The following is a 22,591-nucleotide window of genomic DNA, read 5'->3' on the forward strand; positions in this document are numbered from 1 at the left end:
TCTCTTAAGTGAAGGTGGTGGACAAGTATTTCCCCTGGGCACAGTCCTGTTTTGAGAATTTTAGAAGAGAACTCTTCTGCCTGCAATTCTGATGCAGTACTGAGCTGAAAACTCACGGTGTCTTTCCTCCGAGAAAGATATCAACCATGTAAGAATTATAAACAGAGATGCAGGGAAATTTTGACTCTCTTATTCTTATACCAATCTTTGAGAAAATGGACAGGGGATTCTCATTTCAGATTGGTCTGTCACAGGCTCCCAGAACCCCTCCACCCGCCACCAACTCCCTTCCTCAATCCCAGCCCCATTGAATTCCTTCCCTCTCCTGCAGGCCAGGGTTGTCACCAACCTTGTCTGGGCTGAGCAGGGGCTCATCCTGAATGTGCACGTGGTTGGTCATGAGTTGGATGAACCTATACGTGACCAAATGCATCACTGTGCCAAGCAGCTCAGCCAAGAAATGGATCAGCTTCTGCAGGAGCTGGAGCAAAACAACAAGGAGCAGAGGAGCAAGGAACAAAATTCTGTGGTCTGGAGAGCCTTTCTCTTCGGTGACTTGTGGAACAGGCAATGCTGAGTGTTGTGGTACATTGATGCTACCACCAATAATAATAATGGTAGGGGAAATAACAATCAAAGAGAAGCAGGCAGCACTGGCCCAGTACAGCCTGGGGCAGCAGTGAGTGCGCACGCAGGGGGGAGGCTGTGCTGGACAAGGGGTGGGGCAGAAAACTGGGCTCTCTGGGGGTGGGTGCATTTCTTTGAGCAACTTCTTCCAGTGCCTCACCACCCCCAAAGCAAAGAACTACTTCCTTATATCTAACTCAAACTTCCACAGGTTTAGTTGCAGCACATTAGCCCTTGTCCTATCGCTACAGTCTGTGAGGAGGCATCCCTCTCCAGCATCCCTGTAGGCCCCCCTCAGACACTGGAAGAGTGTTGTGAGGTCACCACGCAGCCTTCTCGTCCCCAGGCTGAACAGCCTCAACTTTCTCAGCCACTCTTCATATGGAAGGTGCTCTGTCTTTTCCTTACTTCATCTGGTTGCTTCGAGAAGTAAGCTATAGCCCTTATATAGGGTCCTATATTTTGAGCTAGGAACCCTAGGGCTATGCCTTGTCTCTCATGTGAAAATAGCCAAAAGAGGTTGGTGACATCTGGCAGTCCGAGGGCTGAGGCCCTCAGTAATTCCTTCTCCAGTTTGCTAAATGCCCGTTTTGCTTCCCCAGTCCACTGCTATTCCCTTACTTCTGTTTGCAGCAACTGCTATAGGGGTTTGATTAATATACCATAATTACAGATCCAGAGTCAACACCAACCAGTCATCCTGAGAAATGTCCCCGGTTCCTTGAGTGTCCTGGGGTTGAAGGGTTTGGTAGTCCGTTTCTTTGCGTTCTTGTCCTAATTTCCACTGCTACCCTGAGACCTCATACCCCAGGTAGGTGACTTTTTGCTTCATTGTTTGTGCCTTTTGCTGAGATACCTTATATCCTTCAAGAGAATTTAACAGGCTTACCGTCCATTCCCTACATCTGTTTGGAGTTTCGGTGGCTATCAACAGGTCGTCCACGTACTGGAGCAAACCTTCTTCCCCAGGGGGTGTGGTCCAGTCTTCAAGGTCTTTGCCACTTGGTTTCCAAATAATGTTGGGCTATTTTGTGAAGCCTTAGGGTAACACGGTCCAGGTGAGCTGGGATTTCCGACCTGACTCGGGATTTTTCCGTTCAAAAGCAAACAATTTTGGCGTCTCTGGCTCCAAGTGCAGACAGAAGAAGGTGCCTTATAAGTCTAAAACAGTAAACCACACAAGATTCTCTCTTAATTTTGTTAACCATGCATAAGGGTTGGCCACTACAGGATAAAGTTCTAAATTAATAAAGCACGATTTTATTGATAGCTCTTGCATCTTGTATCAATCGATGACTTTCCTCATCCTCTTTCCAGATCAGCAAAATGGGGGTGTTAGAATATCTTACCGGTTGTGCCTTGGGCTTCCGTCTTCCTTGGAGTGGTTTGGCACACTTTGCCTTACCTGGTATTCCACTTGGCCCACACTCCTGGATAAACTTGATCCAAGACGTCCAAGGGGGCCTGCTTTGTTACCTGTGGCTGGATGAGAGCTAAACTTAACATTTTGATTAATCCGCTGTCTCTAACATTAATTTGTATTTCACCATTTTTAAACTTGTTCTCTGCTTCCAATTTCATAATAGATCCCTTCCTAATAACGATTTTGGGGTATTTGGCATATATACAAGTTTATGCATTCTTACCATTTTATCCATTTAGTGTTGGAGAGGTTACATGCATGGTACCTTCTGTTGCTGGCCTGTCACCTCAGTCACATTTAAAAATTCATTATCGACCAAAGCTAATTGCTGAGTTAACACAGCAAACTTAGCCCCAGTGTCTACAAGAAATTCTACATTTGTGTCTTCCTTCCCCAGCTTCATTATAACTGGGGGATTGGCCGGGGTTCAACCCTCCGGTCCCCCCTGTTCTATTTCTGATTCAGCAAGGTATGGGAGGTGTGTCCCTCCTGTCTTTTCAATGTGGGCACTGCCTTTTTCAGTGTTCTGCTTTTTTACAAATTCATTATAATTAGCCTCTATTATCAGGGGCCCTTGATTTACAGTCCTGATATAATCTTTTCAAGTACCTTGAGTTTTTTCGTTGCCCTGATAGTTTCCTTTCCCTAAGGCTGCAATGGTCGCATTTGTAATTGTTCAACTTAATTTTTTCCTTTCATTACTGTTTCATATTAGTACAGCCTCCATGTTTCGTGAAAACCCTTTCCAGTATCTCTCTGCCAGTGGCTTGAATACCGAAGGTCTTGGAGAAAATAAAGAAATATTATTCTCGGATTCCATAGTTTAAAATATAGCATACCTTTTGTCTCATATATATATATATATACATACATATATGTATATATACACACACAGACACGGAGAGAGAGAGAGAGAGGTAATTCCTTAGTGCCTGGACCAATGCCTATAAAGCTGCTGAATTAATCTGGTCCATGATGTCAGGCTCCATCTCTTGTAACATTCTGTCAGAGCACAATAAACAATGTGCAGTGTTGTTTTTTTTCTGCTGAAGACAGAGCAGAACTTGTCTGGTCACTGCTGAGCTGGTCTGGTTTTTTCAAAGTTCATTCTTTGTTGGGATGATGATCGGAGGGAAGTCGGGGCCAGTGGCTGGTGACCCAAAGACATCTAGTTGGGGGGCTATAAAAGTATTACATAGCAGGCAACAGCATACAATTGAGTTAATTGGCTGTTTTGCCCCCAGATCAAATCCCCTTGAGGTACACATTGGACTTCCCCATCTTCCTCCATTATTCACCAAGTATATTTGGGTCCCAGAGCAAAAGCAATCGCATGAGTGGGTTTGCCTTTACCTGAAGCAGGAGTAATCCAGACTATCTTCCCCAGCGAATTCTTGATGTGCACCACAGGAACTTTATCCCCTTCTACAGTACGTAAAAGTTCTGACTGGGTTGGGCCAGCCCTGTTGGCAGATCCTCTGGTGTTGACCAACCAGGTGGCCTTTGGTAAATGGTTATCCCAATGTTTGAAAGTTCCACCACCCATTGCTCTCAGTGTAGTTTTTAACAGCCCATTGTACTGTTTGTTTTTCCCAGAGGCTGCTGCATGGTAGGCGATGAAATATACCCACTCAATGCCATGCTCTTTGACCCAAGTGTTTATAAGGTTGTTCTTGAAAAGAGTCCCATTGTCTGACTCAGTTCTCTCTGGGGTGCCATGTCGTCACAAGATTTGTTTCTCAAGGCCCAGGATAGTGTTTCGGGCAGTGACGTGGGGCACAGCATATATTTCCAGCCATCTGGTGGTTGCCTCCACCATGGTAAGCACATGGCGCTTGCCTTGGAGGGTTGGTGGGAGTGTGATACAGTCAATCGGCCAGGCCTCCCCATATTTGTATTTCAGCCATTATCCTCCAGACCAAAGAGGCTTTAACCATTTAGCTTCCTTAATTGCAGCACATGTTTCACAGTTGTGAATAACCTGGGCAATAGTGTCCATTGTTAAGTCTATCCCTTGATCACGAGTCCATCTGTATGTTGCATTTCTGCCATGATGGCCTGAAGTGTCATGGGCCCACCGGGCTAAAAATAATTCACCCTTATGTTGCCAATCTAAGTCCATCTGAGCCACTTCAATCTTAGCAGCTTTATCCACTTGTTGGTTGTTCTGGTGTTCCTCAGTGGCCTGACTGTTGGAGGCATGAGCATCTACATGGTGTACCTTCACCACCAGGTTCTGCACCCAGGCAGCGCTATCTTGCCACAGTGCAGCGGCCCAGATGGGTTTACCTGTGCCCTGCCATTTGTTCTGCTGCCATTGCTGCAACCACCCTCACAGGGCATTTGCCACCATCCATGAATCAGTAGAGAGATAAAGTACTGGCCACTTTTCTCGCTCAGCAATGTCCAAGGCCAGTTGGATGGCTTTTACCTTGGCAAACTGACTCAATTCATCCTCTCCTTCAGCATTTTCTGCACCTTGCTGTTGAGGTCTCCATACAGCTGCCTTCCATCTCCGATGCTTTCTCACAATATGACAGGACCCATCAGTAAACAAGGCATATTGCTTTTTCACTTTCTGTTTATTATATGGTGGTGACTCTTCAGCATGCATCACCTCCTCCTCTGGTGACATCCCAAAATTTTTGCCCTCTGGCCAGTCCATGATGACTTCTAGAATTCCTGAATGACTGAAATTTCCTGTTTGAGCTCATTGTGTAATTTGTGCAGCCCACTTACTCCATGTAGCATTGATTGCGTGATGTGTAGAGGAGACCCTGCCTTTGAACATCCAGCCCAGCACGGGCAGCTGGGGTGCCAGGAGGAGCTGTGCTTCAGTGCCAATCACTTCCAAAGAAGCTTGAACCCCTTCATAGGCTGCCAGTATCTCTTTTTCAGTTGGGGTGTGGCTGGCCTCAGATCCTCTGCATCCCCTAATCCAAAACCTGAGGGGTCGACCTCGAGTCTCCCCTGGAGCTTTCTGCCAGAGGCTTCAGGCAGGACCATTCTCCCCGGCTGCAGGGAGTACAGTTTATACATCTGGCCCTGTCCAGACTGGTTCAAGGGTCACTGCACAAACTATTGTTTAATTTGCTCAAAGGCTTGTTGTTGCTCAGGGCCCCATTTGAAGTAATTCTTTTTCTGGGTCACATGATAGAGAGGGCTTACAACCAAACTGTAATTTGGGATGTGCATTCTCCAGAACCCCACAGCACCCAAGAAAGCTTGTGTTTCTTATTGGTTGGTGGAGACATTGCTGTTATCTTGTTGATCACATCTGCAAGGATCTGGTGAAGTCCATCTTGCCATTTTATTCCCCAAAATTGAATCTCCTATGCAGGTCCCTTGACCTTACTCCATTTTATGCCAAAACCCGCTTTCAGCAGGATTTGGATTATTTTCCTCCCTTTCTCAAAGATTTCTTCCGCTGTATCACCCCACACAATGATGTCATCAATGTATTGCAGGTGTTCTGGAGCTTGCCCCTGTTCCAGTGCAGTCTGGATCAGTCCATGGCAGATGGTAAGGGCTGTGTTTCCACCCCTGGGGCAGTCGGTTCCAAGTGTACTGGACACCCCTCCAAGTAAAAGCAAAATGCAGCCTGTACTCTACTGCCAAAGGAATTGAGAAAAATGCATTGGTGTATCAAATGTGGCATACCACTTGGCTGCTTTTGACTCCAGTTCATATTGAAGTTCTAGCATGTCCGGTACAGCAGCACTCAAGGGTGTTGTGACTTTATTCAGGCCACCGTGGTCTACTGTTAGTGCTCACTCTCCATTAGACTTTTGCACTGGCCATATGGGGCTATTAAAGGGTGAGTGAGTCCTGCTGATCACTCCCTGACTCTCCAGTCTACAGATCAGCTTATGGATGGGAATCAGGGAGTCTCAGTTGGTGCGATATTGCCGCTGGTGCACTGTTGTGGTAGTGATTGACACTTGTTGCTCTTCAACCTTCAGCACCCTCACAATGGAAGGATCCTCTGAGAGACCAGGCAAGGTGGACAGCTGCTCAATTTCCTCAGTCTCCAAAGCAGCAATACCAAAAGCCCACCGGTACCCTTTTGGGTCTTTGAAGTACCCTCTCCCGAGGTAATCTATGCCAAGGATGCATGGAACCTCTGGACCAATCACAATGGGGTGCTTTTGCCACTTCCTCCCAGTCAGGCTGATCAATTCTTGGGATCGTATGGGCAAGTATCTAGGCCAATGAGCACTTCCAAAATTTCGGAATTTCACCCCTCAAAAAGTGTAAAATCCGGAATAAACTAGTCAAACATTATTACTGTAGCTATCCTGGAGGAGAAGGAGGATATGGGAAGGGAGGAAGAAAGGAAGAATGGACGGAAGCAGTAGGAAGACGTTTCTGTTACAGATTGGCTCTCCCAGGGAAGGCCAAAGGTGCAATTGCTTATAGTTGTCACAAGATGGCTCCCAAGGAACAAAGGTAAGGACAACACCGAGAGCGCAGACCAGATGAGTCTCATGACGTGCGAGTCTATCGTATCGTAACCCACCTCCAAAGTACAACAGAATGATAACCTTAACCTCATAGACAGACATCACAGGGAGCAGACAGGACAACAACAGTACCAGTGAGCACACACACATTAACTCTGGAAACACTATGACCACTGACTACTGCAATACCATGAATGCTTGCAACAAATTTGTTTTAACAGGCTCGAGTCAGATCTGTCTTTATCGCAACCCAGTGCCCAATACTGGGTGACAAAAAGGATTAACTGCAGCTGGTAACTCACTACCATGCAGCCACTCCCCTTACTTCCCCTGTCAGGATGAAGAAAAGAATTGTAAGAATGTAAAACCTATGGGCTAAGAACAGTTTAATACTTGAAATTAAGTAAAATAGTGTGATCATAGAAATAGTACCAACAATAACAGTTGTGATAATAATAATAGGCAGCAACAAGAAAAACAGAAAGAAAGCTCAGGAAACACAAGTGGTGCACAGTGCGATCGCTCACCACCTGCTGACTGATACCCAGCCTGACTCAAGCAGTGATCAGTTCCTTTTGGATAACTCCCCCCAGTTTACATACTGGGCATGATGTGCTGTGGTATGGAATACCCCTTTGTCTAATTTGGGTCTGGTGTCCTGTCTCTGCTTCCTCCTAGCTTCTTCCTCCTGGCAGAGCATGAGACTGAAAAATCCTTGACTGGGGTAAGTCAAACTGAGCAAAAACTAAAACTTTGGTGTGTTATCAGAACTGTTCTCAGACTGAAGCCAAAACACAGCACTGAACCAGCTACTAAGCAGAAAATTAACTTTATCCAAGCCAAAAGTCAGAATATGGCAACATGGCGCCTGAGAAAGGATTTAGTCAGATAATGGGACTCATTTCTGCAACAACCTTACAGACACCTGGGTCAAGGAGCATGGCATCAAGTGAGCATATCTTTATAATGGATGGCAGATTTTTGCTGTGATGCAGAATTCAATTAACACTGTGTAATTGATAACATCCTAGAAATCCTACTAAGCGATATTAAACAACCATACATAATTCTATGCCTAAGTTCTTTAGTAAGGTTGGCTCTCTATTTCCAACTAGATAACTGTTCCACTTACTGATAACTTGACTGGCTGCTGGGCGAGGGTAAGTGTGTGCCACCTTTCCTTCCCATCTTAGAGCTCTTGTGGGAAACACAGGTTGAGCCTTGCACTGTTACATATCTAGTTTGTTCTGGATAGTTTTGCTGGCAAGGAAAGCAAAGGGAAAATTATTTAAGTAAAAAGGGGACAGTGTAAGAAAATGTGAAGCAATAAGCATGGCAATGGGATACAGGCTTTACAATGAAGCTTAAACGGACATGAAAATAAAGAAAGTATCATCATCAGTGGAGCAGCAGTTATTTCACAAGTCAATCACTTGAACTGTTCAAACTGTTTAAATGGGAGAATATGTTTAGCAATTTGAGACAAGTTGAAGTTCTTGAAAGAAATGGGTTTGCTGAGACTATGACACACATTAAATAGTTGACAGGACTGCTTAATGTGTTGTTAGATTTATAATGAGGATCTCGTGTCATTCTCTAATTTCATTATAAGTGTGATATATGCACGCCTAACACATCAAGGGGTAATGTGCAGATGTATGTTGTTCATAACACTATCATCAATTCCACCACTGTTGACAGCCAGCTCATGGAAATAAGCTTCCAAATCCCAGCAGGATTCTGCGCTACAGAGTTTGAACCCCTCTTATGAGAGATGAATATCCTGTGTTGAAGCGTTGCACTTCTGAAGAGTGGAAATCAAAACTCTTGTGAATCAAATGGCCCCATTTGCTATGCAGCTAATTACACATCTGTGTTTAGCAAGACCTTTTGAAAAACTATATTTAAAGAAAAAAATTGCCTACTGACTACTAGTTGTAGTCAGTACTCGTAGGAATAGGGCATCTGACTCATCTGAAGTTAAGCCTTAGCGACTTTTATTTCATGAAAGTTTTGGTCATGTGCTGGCTGCTGGCTAAGTACAAAAAATGGTATTGTGAAGGGCCAGAGTTTACCATAGTACTTGTCAATACCCAAACACACAGAGAGGACAGAGGAAGGCAGACACAGGGACTGTGAGAATGAAAACCTTGGGCCCACAGTAGAAGAGGATCTGGCTCGAGATCTTCTTAAAAACCTGAACGTACACAAGTCCATGGGCCCTGATGAAATCCATTTGCTGGTCCTGAAGGAGTTGGTGAATGAAGTTGCTAAGCCACTGTCCATCATATTTGAAAAATCATGGCAGACAGGTGAAATTCCCGAAGCCTGGAAAAAGGGAAATATAACCCCCATTTTCAAGAAGGGGAAAATGGATGACCTGGGGAATTACAGACCAGTCAGTGTCACCTCTGTGCCTGGCAAAATCTGGGAGCAGATTCTCCTGGAAGGCATGCTAGGGCACATGAAAAACAACAAGGTGCTTGGTGACAGCCAGCATGGCTTCACTAGGGGGAAATCCTGCCTGACCTATTTGGTGGCCTTCTATGACGGGGCCACAGAACTGATGGACGGGGCGGAGCAGTTGATGTCATCCTGGATTTGTGCAAAGCGTTCGACACTGTCCCACACAACCTCCTTGTCTCTAAATTGGAGAGACATCAATTTGATAGATGGACCACTTAGTGGATAAAGAACTGACTGGATGGCCGCATGCAAAGAGTTGTGGTCAATGGTTCAATGTCTGGCTGGGGATCAGTAATGAGTGGTGTCCCTCAGGGGTCAGTGTTGGGATCGGTCTTGTTTAACATCTTTGTCAGTGATATGGACAGTGGGATTGAGTGTGCCCTCAGCAAGTTTGCCGATGACACCAAACTGTGTGGTTCTGTTGATACACTGGAAGGAAGGAATGCCATCGAGAGGGACCTTGACAGACTTGTGAGGTGGGCTGATGTCAACCTCATGAAGTTTAACCATGCCAAGTGCAAGGTCCTACTCGTGGGTTGGAGCAATTCCAGGCACAGCTACAGGTTGAGCAAAGAAGATATTCAGAGCAGCCCTGCAGAGAAGGACTTGGGGGTGTTGGTCGACGAGAAAATGAAGATGAGCCAGCTTCAGTGTGTACCTGCAGCCCAGAAAGCAACCGTATCCTGGGCTGCATCAAAAGGAACATGACCAGCAGGTCAGAAGAGGTGATCCTACCCCTCTATTCTGCTCTCGGGAGACCTCACTTGGAGCATTGTGTGCAGTTCTGGTGTCCTCAACATAAAAAGGACATGGAAATGTTGGAACAAGTCTAGAGGAGGCCACGAGGATGACCAGGGGGCTAGAGCATCTCCTGTATGAAGACAGGCTGAGAAAGTTGGGGCTGTTCAGCTTGGAGAAGAGAAGGCTGCATGGAGACCTCATAGCAGCCTTCCAGTATCTCAAGGGAGCCTATAGGGATGCTGAGAAGGGACTATTCATTAGGGACTGTAGTGACAGGACAAGGGGTAATGGGTTAAAACTTAAACAGGGGAGGTTTCGATTGGATATAAGGAAGAAATTCTTTACTGTGAGGGTGGTGAGGTACTGGAATGGGTTGCTCAGGGAGGTTGTGAATGCTCCATCCCTGGTGGTGTTCAAGGCCAGGTTGAACGAAGCCTTGCATGGTACGGTTTAGTGTGAGGTGTCCCTGCTCATGGCAGGGGCGTTGGAACTAGATGATCTTAAGGTCCTTTCCAACCTTAACTATTCTATGATTCTATGATTCTATGGCTGTACAGTCTCTACTAACACAGCATCTTTCCCATGTTTAAAAATCTGCTGCAGAGAAGGGACAATCTGCTCCTCGGGCTAGTGGTGATAATGGCAATGAGCAATAGTCACTGTCATGCAAGGAAGGTGCATGTTGGGAATTAGGAAAGTCTCTCTTAAGAGCCAGGAAAACTGCTGAAAGAGACCCTGAGCTTTCCGTCAGTGTTCCTGAATGACAAACTGGACAGTTCTCAGATATATCATAAGCAAACAAGCATTCAATCTCAGTTTTCCATAGTTCTACATTTCTGTCTAAACACAGAGTTTTCTGACAAAAACTGAGTTTAAGCAATAAACTTCCAGCCAGCTCTACTTTCACAATTGCAAGTGAATAAGTGAACTGAATTCAACATCATTAGTAATCTGAGAAATGAAGTGTACAAGTGTTTGAACTGTGCACTCAGGAGTGGACACTTGAAGCAACCTGAACTTAGAATTGCATATAGCTCGTGTGCATAGAAGCAGGGCTGAAAGGCAATCAATGGTCTTTGTCTGGGAACTCTATTTCTGGAGCTGCAAACACTAGATTTACCAGGGATTAGTGCCCTCAGTGTCACACTCCTGAATCTAAGATTCACTGAGGTTTACAGCTGTAATAAAATTAGGCTGTGCTCAGCTCTGGAGGCCAAAAGACTCCTGCTGAGCTTGGGACAGTCAAGGAGACAGAGCCAGTTGATGGTGGGGGAACTGGGATATCTTCTGGAACCTCCCTATGGCTGGTGGGTGACCTATGACCTCCCTCTAGTCCCTACTGCCCCACAGGAGCTCCCCTGGGCTTGTTCTTCTTTCCCCTCTGCCCACCAGCAGCTCAGTGTTTGGGTTGGGAGCTTGGGGCTTCTTGGGTTAAGAACTCTTCCACCCCCTATTTCTTACCATCCCCTGACATTGAAAACTCCCAGACTCAGACAAATGTTGGTGACTTGCACTGATTTCTCTATCAAACCTTGCATCTTTTAATTAGCAGATCTTGATTAGTAATCAGGGAGACTTAAATAGAAAAAGCCAAGGACCTCTTTGCTGCCTCTTCTGGCTGAATGAATACAGATCCTCCATGCCCAGGAGTCCCAGAGTCACCCAGAACATCACACCAACATGCCAGCTGTGTTGGGAAGGATGGTGCCTGACCTGATCTGTGTGGTTGGGACTGCACTGTCTGGTGGCTGAGGAAGGAGGATACTCTTTGTGGGCTCTGCTGATTTACTTCTCTGTTTGCCTCAGGCAAAATAAAGTAGAGCAAATCAACTCTGCAGGCAGTAATTGGGAACTGTCTATTAATATGCCTAATTTTCACTGACCTGAAAAGAGTGGTTATCTTGTCCAAGGATGCAGTTCTTATTTCACACTTCTTAAACAAGTCTTGTCTTCTATGAAGACTGTTTAGTGAAATGGTTTGCTGTTCATTGTCAGAAGCACCCCTCTAAGCAAACTAGTGACGAGGTGTTCCCATCTGCTTTCCCATTGGTTTGCAGCGTGGTGTAGCTGAACCTCCCAACAACACACCTCTGCTGGGAAACAAAAGTCCGGTGGCAGATGTCATTAAGCATCATTATGTTATTATGAAATACAAGGTCTTTGGGCTTCCACAGAGAAGCATTTCTGAGCAGGAATGAGATCATCGAGGAAGGTTCTCATCTTGAAGGGCCTTTGTCTAGTTACACTAGGATCACAGTTTCTTTCATGACTAAAATATGATTGAAGGAAGTGCTCTGTCAGTAAGACTGATGCTAAAACACAACTTGGGAAGTATTTTATTGGTTTAAAAAAGAAACAGAAAAAAGACAAACAGAACTGGGGAGTGGAACAGTAATTCTTTTGGATGAGTTTAAACTTGTGCTTCGCTGTGGCTGAGGTTCCTTCTGTTTGAAACTTTGAATTCAAAGTTCAGGTTTAGTTCTGGTAATAAAGTTTTTCTTAACATGAATTTTAATAATGATAAATGTCCAAATCATTCATAGTGCAGCTCAGCTCCCTGAGAAGCCTTTTGTACAGAACCATGCCTGGAGGAATACCAAAGGTTTGCTTTTCCCAGCAGAATATACTATACGATGTCTTCTTCAAAAGCTTCCCACATCGGTGAGCTCAGACAAGCAATCATAGCCTCCTACAGAAAGTACAAAATAAGGGCAGGCGGCAGTTTGACCCTTGCACATTTGGAAATGGGAAAGGATTCACTGAACATTTCCTCCAGAGCAAAGGAGACCATTGTTCCTCTTAGACACCCATTTTATTTCTGAATTACTGTACTGCGAGAAGTGACCCAGTATTTGCTTTAAGATAACAGAAATGTATTTTCTTTTCAGTGCTGTGTGAAACTTCAAGTTATCCTTTTCCCATTCACCTTGTGTAAAACTGGTATTAGCCACTGTCTACTGATGCTATTTTAACATGCTTCAAAGATAATAGAAGTTTCTTCCCTGGTACATTGAATTCCAGTGTTCACTGACTATTTTTGGTAGAGTATTGAAGAATATGATTTTATTTTGTTCCCTTAGAAAGTTAAGCAAGAAGATTAGATATGCCTAAACTGAGCTGATCTTGACATTTTCTCACCACTTCTTGGTACTAGTGTTCTCTGAAATGAGGTTCCCAATGCCTGTTACCCAGGACACAGGTAGGGGTGAGACAGCCAGAATAGCATCCTAACAGCACACAGGGCTGAATGGCGGGTTTGGCACAGCACCTGTGGCAGCACTTGGGCTTCTCCCAGTGTCTGACTGCATGTCAAACACTGACAGATACTTGACCTTACCTGTTCTTGGGGTTGACATAGAGCTCTAGGGCAGATGATGCCCGAGGACAGCACCTGCAGCCCATGCTAGCGGAGTGTGATGAACTCAGCCTTTCACATTTTACAGTCTCTAATGGCTGTAAAAAATCTCTGCTATAAATAACTTACCTGAGAACATTTTAGAGACAGATTTACAGTTGTTTTCATTCTTTCTCAAAATGAAAATTCACAAATTGGAGAAAATAACTCATCTGCATAGGATTCCTATTCTTTCGCTCATAAACCTTTGCGAGAGAGGCAGGGAAACCTGTTTCAGAATCAGTGCAGGCCTCCAAGACTGGCAGAGTTTATATTTACTGGTGATACCTTCTTTTAACACAGCCAGAGCTATACAATCACTCAGCGTAGAGATCTGTTCTCCAGTCTGTGCATAGTGCTCATTTCTGTCAAAGGACCTTGGCTGGAGAAGGATTTTTTTTTATGTTTACATGAGTTGTATCATCCAGGGCTCAAACATATTCTGTGGGCTCGTTTTTTATCATTCTAATTCCTCTGCCAAAATTCTGATAACAACAGTTTCTTCTGAGCCATAGGAGGGGAGGTGGAGGGGGAATCACTCCTGCACTCTGTACAAATCCTAACTTGCTCTTTCTGAAGTCAGGTGGTGAAATTAGACCATCAGCATAAGCAAAGGTGAAATAACCATACACAACAAATGCTTCATGCTTCACGGTCATCTTTATGCCTCTGTCAGTTATACATGGCTTGATTTTTAGAAAGATGTGAGGAGTCACAAACATGAATACCATGCTAAGCATGGCAAATAATTTAGATTTAAACTTAATTAAAAATTCACAAGAACCAAGCATTTTTTTCTCAGCATGGCCCTAAATCAAGTGCATTGAAATTAATAAAAATATTTATCTTTGACTTGGAAACAGCCCCAACAGTCATAAGCACTTGCCGAAGTCTGAATACCAAAACAGAATTCACATGCTCAGAGTTTACCCAGCAAGTGCTATGCAAGTTTGATCCAATATATATTCAGATACTAAGTAGACTTCAATGTATCTACTTTCTAGTAGAGAAAAGCTGAAAATTTTTAACCAAGGGAAGCAACCAATATACCAAAAATTGATCATTAACACCAACCAGGCACGTAACTTTCAGAAATGCTAACTTCTCCCCATTTTCTGGTCACCCAGGACACAGGTGAATGGGAGCAGGATCCCAGCTCTTTCAGGATATTTGGCTCATTATGGATTGTCTGACACCAGAAGTTACTCTGGCCTAAGAGATTATGTCTATTTTCCTCAAAATGTGTGACAATATTTTATTACTTGGCTACCTTCCCCTCAGAACAGTAAAATTCCCACTTTCCCTGCCCCCTCCCCTCCCAGTATTTCTGTAGTTCTGGTGATTTTATTCTGAAGAATAAAACCAATTTAAAGGTGAAGATTTCATCTGTGTTGAAGAGGGTGGCACTGCAAGTTACTGGAAGCTCAGAAAGCACTTTGAGGAATTGCTATTATATGTTCAGCTTGCTCTTCTTCCCCTTGACATCAGTTCTTGCCTGCAGTCAGGGTGGGATGCTGCCCAAGACAAACAGAAGGCAGCCCATGCAACTGAGGAGGTGACACCAGGTCTGGGGAAGCACTGTGCAGTGACTACTTTGATGTAACATCCCTCTAATTAATAGGATTAGCGCTGCATGGATCAGTTTTCTGTGAGTATCTCAGTTAATGCACGTATACATGGGGATGCTCAGAGAAGCCAGGAATCTTTAATTAATATTGCTGGGTATTTTTGGGGTGGGATAACCTGAATTCATTATCTTGAATATTCATATCCAGAAACTTCTTCTGAAGGTCCTTTGGACCCTGATCTAAAATAAGTTGAAGGATGAGTATGTATAGCTTTCAGAGAGGCACAAAGGAAAAGAATAGAAATTGCACTAATCTACTCCAAACAAGTCAGATCTGTAAGTGCAGAAGTTATACTGAAGACAGAGAAATAATGTAGCAAGAAAAGAATGCTAGGAATATTTAAAGGAACTGTCCTTATAATCAGAAATCTGAGAGCAAGGAACAATATGGAGACAAATGGATGTAATATAAAGGTTTCTGTCAGCTTAAGTCACTTTAAAAGCCTCTCAGTGTTATACGAATGTAGATTAAGTAATGATTGAAAAGCATCTTTGGATACATTATTCCTGTAAGCTTTTCCTGCATTATCCCTGCATAGTTCTCAGAATATTATTGCAAGACTTGTCTGCTTATTGCCTTAGCTCTTTATCGGCTCCCAGGTAGACATAACCCTGATGAAAATCGTGGGTCACCCTTCCTAAACTTCCAGCAAGTGAAAAATAGAAGCACTGGGTTTTGTCTAAGCTCTTGGCTTTCACACAGTACTTTGCGCACAGCTTTGTGGAGCAGAGAACTTGGACAAGTGCTCTCCAGCACTGGCCCTGGTCTGCAGTCTTGTGAGCTCCACATTCATCCATCAGTGCACAAAGCCCATGGGTTTCCGCATGTGCTTATTTCACATGTGTGTGCATGAGGAGGCATTGTCCTTGACCCGAGTTCATCATCTTCCAAAAGGCAAAATAACAAAGATGCCCATGGCATTCATGGACAGATTTGCATTAAGATCAGTGTGGAAGCGCTGCACAGGTGGCTTTTGGAAGATGTTTTTCTGGTGTACTCTGTTTAGAGGGAGGATGTGAAAATTTGCTTTCACCAGAGCTGAGAGCAAGTGGAAATATCACTGGAATTTTTGTGCAGGTGAAAATGGCTTTACAGTGATTTGCAAATGTGCCATAATTAATTCTGCAGATGAGTCTGGAGTTACAATATGATCAATCTGGCAAATTACGGGACTCTTAGATCTCAGCTGAATTGTAGTTCTTGCCTCCTCCCAGTGTTAGAGCATGTGTTTGGGGTCATACTGGTGTTCTCACCTCATTGTGGGAAGTCTCACTGAAATCTAAATCTCGGGCTTCATGTCTGATCTCACTAATCAGAAGCTTTTGACAGTAGGATGAAACTGTCTTTGCAGGCTGATCATGTTGTTGTCTTGTTTGGCAAGGCTACAGGCAACAGATGAGATCAAGAGAATTCAGGCAGATGAATACTTTGATCTGAACCATTTCTCTCTTCCATGAGCATAGCCATTGCACCACCCTGACAGCCCCACTGTGCCCTAGCGCTAACACATCTCTATCTGTAGCAAATGGGAATCAGAGTAGGGCTGCAGGACCTCCTGTCTCCCACCTACATCCGTATTGCTCTTGCCCTTAGGGCAGCAGGAATTGAACGCTAGTGAGCAGCTCTGACTTGGCTCTGATTCTCCTTCATTGCCGCTAGGGGCTGAGGCCAGCTGGCCGCTTCTCCCACTATGCGCCCTGTCCCCAGGCACAGAGGGGAGCTCCCCAGCTCTAACTCATGCATCCTGGTAAACCCTGACCAGCTTTGCGCACAGCCAGCACCATAGGAGCAGGGCATGGCCACAGTGGGTGTGTGCAAGCTCCTGTTGCCGGTAAGAGCATGCGACCTGCTACTGGCCTTTCCCATAGGAAAAGCACAAAGCTGGATTCTGCATCAAAGCAAAAGTCTGTTAATTTGGGTGGCCGCCTTCTTTCCACCTCCTGGAAATGTATCTAAACATAATGACAATATGTACTTTCTCATTTGCTGAAATCAATAGCCCAGTGAACATGATGCACATATTAATCATATGCTATGGAAGGGGGATGACAGGGATAGGGCTGAGAAAAGGCAGCATTCAGCAGCACAGTATAAGAGATCAATATATCCCTTTCTCAAAAAAGTAATAAAAGTGTATGAAAGATGACAGGTTATTCCTGAGAAAACAAAGAATGCAGTTTTAAAGCCAGCTGAATAATATTTGACCCCAAACTTCCAATTAATGTCAAGCCAGAGAGCTCTAATGGGAAATTAAGTGGGTGCCTGGGATCTGACCTGGGAGGAGATACTGCAGACAGATGCAGTATCCAGTAGTGCGCAGCAAAGGGAAGGGAAAGCAGAGCCCACAGATGAAAAATACAGCAAGGGTTGTCCAAGAGCAGCTGCATCACCCAGACCTGGGGTCTCCATGGGTGAGGAGGGCTTGGCAGGTCCCTGTTCCCCAGTGCAGCTTTTGGACACCTCTAAAGTGTGGGCAGGGAACTTGCAAATCAGCAGATTTGAGTCAATTGTTGTAAAAGGTTAAAGATTTCTGTCAAAATAGTATTCTTTCATTAATGACTTGGAAACAAAGTGAGGATAGTGGGAGAACAGTGGGAGTGGAGAGATGATTGGCCCAGCAAAGTGGGGTGATGCCCTAGGGGCTGCAGGGTCTGAGAGACTGAGCTCAGCTTCATTCCTAATCACCTGACATCTCTGGGGGAGAGAAATATCCATTCATTGAGTGTACTTTGGTTGGTGGTAACATCTGTCCAAGAAAAGATATCCCCCTTAGCAAGTTGCCTTATATCTTATATCTTGCACCAAGAGAGCACAAAATCTTTGCCACATCTCCCTTGAGAAGGGACACATTTACTTGGCAATCCCCCTCCACTGACTCTGTACAAGTTGTCCTCAGCATGAGGTGCTGCCTCCATCACACTGAAGTGCACAAGGCCTGCGCAGGGCTGGAAAGATGAAAGGGGCTTTTCCCCACCATCTGCTCTTCTATCATTCTCCTGCAGCTCTCTCCTTTTCCTCTCTCACACTTCTTATCTTCTCTCCTCCTCCCCTCACCTGGTCACACCTGTACATACCCTCTCTGAGCCTCCGCTTTGCCTTTGCTGCTCCTCTGCCATGCCCCTTTGCTCCTCACAATTGTCTGGTTCTTGCATTAAAATTACATTCTTTAATCCCCCTCCTTTTAAAAATAATCCCATCCCTGATCTCATTTGCCTTTCCAGCCATAGTTCATCCTGCTTTCATATGGAAAATTATTTAAGATGCTCTACAGACTGCCTTTCATTCATTTTATACTAGACAGTTACCAAACTCTCGTGGACTTGGCATCCAGCTATTTCCAGTTAATTCCCCCAAAAGAGAACATGAGGAGAGTCCTCTCATAAAAACACCTGTGTTTTGGGTAGCCAGTCCAGCAGTGTGTAGGAATGGATAGCCTGTTTACTCTCCACTGGATCATCTCTCCAGCATATTTGTTAACTATCAATTATTGAGCTCAGCACTGCTTATGGCATCAGGTATTTATGTTTCCACCTGGATGTCATTTCACCCAGTTCCTGTGCTCTGCTTGTAGAGGCACATGTCCAGGTCCAGCCACCAAAGGGAACGTCCATCCTCCAGCTGCAGTGAGCTGCTTACATCTTCCCTGAGAGCTCTGTTCTGGTTTACATGCATACTTCAGTCTCTCACACCTCCACTGACCAGGGCCTAAATATGTTTTGTGTAGCTCACATTAGCCACTGAAACTCCTCACAGTAATCTCTAATAATCTGTTCTTGAGTGAATCTGGGCTCACTTAGTCTGCCAGCCACCTTCTCTTGTACTGATCATGAAACTAAACCCCAAATGATTAGAGTAAGTTCTCTTATTTATATATAAAAGATAATTTGCCCCTATTATTCACTGTTTCCATGGTGCTGATGTTTCTGATTTGAGTCAGATGTGTTATTCTAAAATGGGTATGATGAAGCCAGCAGTTACAAGGGAAAAAAAAAAACCCAACAAAAACTCAACAAGCTCATGTGTTAGTTTCCTGAGTCAGAGGAAGAAACAATTATGTCTTAGAAGAAGAATAAGTGGGGCTTCCCATCATTTGCTTATTTTAGCATTCCCTGAGTCTCAGAGGGATTGAAGCTTACAAGTGACTATGCCAACACACTGAGGAGATAAGGGACCAGTTCCCTTGTCCCTCCAGTTTCAACATCCTTGTCTGTTCCTCACATCTACAAAACCACTGGGCAAAAGGATGTCACAGTTCAACTCTTCCAGATGCGTACCTGAGAATATCCTGCTTTTTTGGATGAAGCCCTGCAGGACTTTGTGTGGCCATGACCATAGTTGGAACTGGCAGCAAAAATCTTTAAAAACTGAAGCCTGGTGAGTCACAGCAGGCTCAGAGCACAAGGAATTTCCCAAGTGCACAACTGACATGTTCAGAAAGATAGAGAGCTGATAATCAAAGATTTTTTGCCAGATGCACAAATGGTGTCTGCAGCTCTGTACTGCCATTGTGGATGGAGTCACTGAAACTTCCACTCTTAAACCAGCTGTTATGAATAATTTCCTTACTAAGCCATATGGCATAGTTCTTATGTAATTTCATTTTGAAATGTGACTTTTTTTTAAGTTATTATAGTGCTTTAGCTCCCATGCTTTTGTTCCTCTGTATCAACAGCATATTCAGGAGGCTCCTCTAGCTCCATGTGCTTTGCCCCGGGAAAGTTAATACTGGTGAAAGGCATGTGTTATTGTAGGAAGGAGGCCTGGATAAATCTCTTTTTTCAAACCCATCAGGCTAATACTGCATCTGATGATAGTGTGTAATGTTTAAAAACAAAATCACAACAGAAAGCTCACACAGTTATGTTCTGTGCATGGGTGGGTGCATGTCCAGAGAGTGCTCCTGTAACAGCAGTGAGGATTTAGCAGATGCTCATAGGGAAGTTATAAATAATGATCACCCCCTAAAAGGCAGCCCAAGCAAAGCAAGAGAAGGAACTCATCTATTCTGTTCCTTGGTAAGAAACAAGGAAGGTGACTGGGAGGGGATGTGTTCTGAAGTGCAAGAAGAGTCTCAGGAGAGCTCAGAGAAGGGCTCTGGGGATCTCCATCCCACCATCCTCCAGAACAAAGCTTGAACCCAGCCCATGGGGAGTAGCCAGCATAGCATGGCAACCAAACAAATACCCCTTGTTGATGAAAAATCATCTTGTACCAGACACAGGTACTGCTGATCCTAACGCCTGGGGGGCTCTTATCCTCAGTGGTAAAAAAACCAAACAGTGTGACTCACCAAGGGAACTTGCAACCCAAGACCTCCTTCAGAGAACTCAGAGGCTTTGGGACCCACAGAGGTTGCTGGGCTTTGAAAGGACTCCTATTCAGGAGGTACAGATGAGGTAATCAAAGGACAGAAAGCTGTGTCACAGCTTTGGGCATCCCCCCCAAGCTTTCACAATGTTCCTAGGTAAATTAGAGCAAAAATTAATTTCGAAACTAAGGGCTGACAAGCTATTTGGCACCCAGGACTGCACTCACAGAGAAGAGTCCAATGCTTGGAAACAGAGTGTGTAATTAAAGTACTTAAACAACCATTACAGATGTGTTAACACACTGCTGTAATTACATAGCTCTTTGTTCATTAAAGGAGGAATTTAATACAATTATAATATTTACAATTCTGCACACTAAAAACCAAAACAAAACTGGATGTTTTAGGAGTGACAAACAGTCCTGTCTCTTCTCCAAACTGGCCATTAGATGTCAGAGCTTACAGAAAACTTCTATGAGGGGAAATGAGCTTAGGAAATTACCAGAATTTTCTTCATTCAAGTGGTTGAATATGGAACAGGAAACAGTGCCAGTGACTGAACAGTTCCTAATGTTTTTCAAATGGCAAGCTTATCCCAGAGGTGCAGTGCAATGTTATTGGGAAAAGAAATAAGAGGGGAAAGGACTCTGGGACAGAGTCCTGTGAAACGACACTTGAGTCTGCATCAGCCTGCTCCATCCAGACCCTTTCCTAAAGGGGCACAGGGCTGTGTATGATCCAAGAAGTTCCTGTTTTCCTCTTTCAGCTCAGAGAGAGGACTTCACTTCTCTTTTCCTGTGAGATGAGAACAGTTCCCAAGACCAGCTTTCACCAGGAGGTTAGACCAAGAGTGCAAAGTGCAGTCACAGAAAGGGAACACAAACCAAACCATACAAAAATGATGCAAGCTGTGAGCAGCACATTTGAAGTCCTGCTGCAAAGACAATAGAGAAGCACCTTGTGTCACACACCCCCAAATACAGGTGAAATTCTGCTGAAGGCATGTCGTAGGCTATACTTTCTTCTAATTCACGAGAGGTCAGTCTTCAGTACCATCAAGTTTACAGATAGCAAAACACTTCATTGCCTGAAAGTGAAAATGAGGGGAAAGAGCAATGTGATTCTAGTAAGTAAATGGGAAAAGAGCAGATGATGCAAGAGCTTAGCTGTGCAGGAAGAAAATTGAAAGGTACTGCTGCCCATCCTGGTGGGGCTAATGTTTTGGAGAGCCATCAGTGTGGCTGCTTTGAAGCCCAGGTTGGAGAAGCCCTTTTGAAAGTTGGAACTGCTCACATACCACTGAGAACAGCTCTGCGAGGTCTCAGCCTTTCAGCACAGCTGAAACTCTGAGGACTAACAGGTGATTAATGTGTACTTAACATCTGGAAGTGTGGAACCTGCCCCCTCAAACACAATCCAGTGCTAAATTCATCTTACTGCACACAGGTATGTTGGGAGCAGCCCTCCATCCCCACAGCCAGCATGAGGTTCTGGCAGAAGCTTGAGCAAAGAGGCTCCCACAAGAGCTCAGAGACAATTAGTGTATCAGGGCTAGAGCCCTGTGCTAATGCTGTTCTTTTTCAGTCTGCACCAGACTCAGTTCTCATTCATTCAGAACAGGCGCTTTTTCTGTCTGCTAAAACTCGGTATATAAACCTTGTCTTTGAGCAAACACTGCAACTTCTTCAACTCCCTAAGGAAACATTTCATCTTTTCCACTTTTTCCTTATTTATAGAAACAAACTCACTACTATATTTATCTGCATTTACATGTAATTTCACTGCAACTGAACTTGCATTTCTGTAATTATTTTGTAAAAAAAATAAACCAGATATTGCCAGAATGGTTTTAAAAAAAATATTTTTTTTATAGGGCATTATTGGTTAAATCTTTGCATCCACTGCCAACTTACAGGATTCTGTGGAAGTGGACTGGGGAAGTTTTCTGAACAGAAGAGGGACTACCTAGTGTTCAAACAAGGTTTGCACCTCAGTTCGAGGGTAAGAAACATGACTGGAATTTATTAGCAATGCAGATGCCAGATGCTGCTCAGAACTGTTACTGCAGGGTGAGAGCCTGGCATAGCAGGGAGCTGGTCCTGAATTGTTGGGAGAGTCCTTCTGGTGGAGGGGAAGGCAATGAAGACCCAGGCAGGGTCCAGAACAGCTCCCTATTTGCCAGACTGGCTTAAAGGTGAGAGAGGAGGGGTTTTCTGGACTCCCATTTCCATAGTGAAAGACACCCAAAACTGCACTCCATCTTTGGGCCTCAGAAATCATCCAGGAGATGCAAACAGTAAGAAGCAGTGCTAAGACGGTGAACATTATTAAACATAATTGACAAAGACGAAGGGACAGAAGAATGTGAATAAATCATCAGGATTTGCCACCAGTCCTTTTGTTTTTATTGATTAGCTTGGTAAAAGATAAACTGTTACCTGGAAACTGCATAGTAAACTGTAACTGTAGCTTGGACATGGTATTTCACTTTAACAGTCGTTACTAATGAAAAAATGAAATTATTTGCACACTAAAGGTTGC

This window comes from Melopsittacus undulatus, chromosome 4, assembly GCF_012275295.1.
Source record: "Melopsittacus undulatus isolate bMelUnd1 chromosome 4, bMelUnd1.mat.Z, whole genome shotgun sequence".
NCBI classification, from domain to species: domain Eukaryota; kingdom Metazoa; phylum Chordata; class Aves; order Psittaciformes; family Psittaculidae; genus Melopsittacus; species Melopsittacus undulatus.